This window comes from Humulus lupulus, chromosome 3 (genome assembly GCF_963169125.1).
Source record: "Humulus lupulus chromosome 3, drHumLupu1.1, whole genome shotgun sequence".
Classification (NCBI taxonomy): Eukaryota; Viridiplantae; Streptophyta; class Magnoliopsida; order Rosales; family Cannabaceae; genus Humulus; species Humulus lupulus.
The window spans coordinates 54,890,283-54,892,198 of record NC_084795.1 but is presented as its reverse complement, the minus strand read 5'-3'; positions in this window follow the sequence as shown (position 1 = coordinate 54,892,198).

Below are 1,916 nucleotides of genomic sequence, written 5' to 3'. Positions count from 1 at the left end.
TATTTATTCACAGAAAAACAAATGTCTTTACATGCTTTTAGGACAAACTCCTAAAAATCTCCCACTTGTACTTAAAACAAGTGAGGCATTTCTCTCAATCCCATATTACGTACATGACCCTCGAATTGCTTTGCTAGAAGCGTCTTTGTGAACGGGTCTACCAAGTTGTGTTCTGATGCAATTTTCAGAATGGACACATGTCCTCTATGTACGATTTCTCTGACTAAGTGGTATTTGCGCTCTATATGCTTTCCCCTCTTATGGCTTCTTGGTTCTTTAGAATTGGGCACTGCTCCACTGTTGTCACTGTAAAGAACAAGTGGTTTCTCCACTTTTGGAACTACTTCCAAATCTGTGTAGAACTTTTAAGCCAAACTGCTTCCTTAGATGCTTCACAAGCTGCTATGTATTCAACTTCCATGGTTGAATCAGCTATACTAGATTGCTTAATGCTTCTCCAGACAACTGCTTCACCACCAAGAGTGAATACTGACCCATAAGTAGACTTTCTACTATCCTTGTTAGATTGAAAATCTAAGTCAGTGTATCGAGTAGGTTCGAGGTCACTACCCGAATATACTAGCATATAGTCTCTCGTTCTCCTGAGACACTTGAGAATATGTTTCACGGCAATCCAGTGTTCCAAACCTGGATTTGATTGATAACGACTGACAATCCCTACTGCATAACATATGTCAGGTCTAGTACATAACATTGCATACATTAGGCTCCCTACAGCTGATGCATATGGATACTTTCTCATATCCTCTTGTTCTTGTGGTGTCTTTGGACACTGATCTTTGCAAAGAGTAATTCCATGTCTGGTTTGCAATTGACCCTTTTTGGAATTCTCCATAGAGAATCTTTCAAGCACTTTATCAATATAATTTTCTTGTGAAAGTGCTAGGAGCTTGTTCTTTCTATCTCTTAGAATTTTAATGCTTAGAACATAGCTTGCTTCTCCCAAATCTTTCATTTGGAATTTGTCAGCTAACCATTTCTTTACATTTGATAATGTCTCTACATCATTCCCAATGAGTAGGATATCATCAACATAAAGAACTAAGAAAACCACAATTTTTCCTTTGATGTATTTATAAACACATGTTTCGTCAACATTTTGTTCGAAACCATATGTTTTAATAGTTTCATCAAATGTTAAGTTCCAAGATCTTGATGCTTGTTTCAATCCATATATGGATTTCAAGAACTTGCATACTATTTTATCTTGATCCTTCGTTACAAACCCTTCTAGTTGTTCCATATAAATGGTTTCATCAAGGTGGCCATTCAGAAAGGCTGTCTTGACGTCCATTTTCCATATCTCATAATCATAGATGGCAGCTATGGATAAAAGTATGCGAATGGACTTAAGCATTGTCACAGGAGAAAATGTTTCTTCATAGTCCATACCCGCTCTCTGTTTGTAGCCTTTGGCCACAAGCCTTGCTTTATAGGTCTCTACCTTTCCATCTGCACCCCTTTTCTTCTTGTAGATCCATTTGCATCCAATGGCATTAACATTGTCAGGCAAATCTACAAGTTCCCAGACTGAATTGGAATACATTGATTCCATTTCTTGATTCATGGCATCTTGCCACTTATCAACATCAGGGTCTTCCATTGCTTCTTTAAAAGTCAATGGATCGTCCTTTTCAGTATCTGATACAAGAACATGTGCCTCATGTTCGTAGCAAATAGGTTGTCTCACAATCCTCCCACTACGACGTTGCACTGGTTTTTCCTTTTCAGGAATTGTGGTTTCTTTGGTTGTTTTATCATTAATTGTTGCTGGTGACTTTAGACTTCATTTGAGACCATCTCCTCCAGTACAACCTTACTACAAGGTTCGTGGTTGTTAACATAGTCATATTCAAGAAAAGTTGCATTTTTCAATACAAATGTTTTATTTTCTT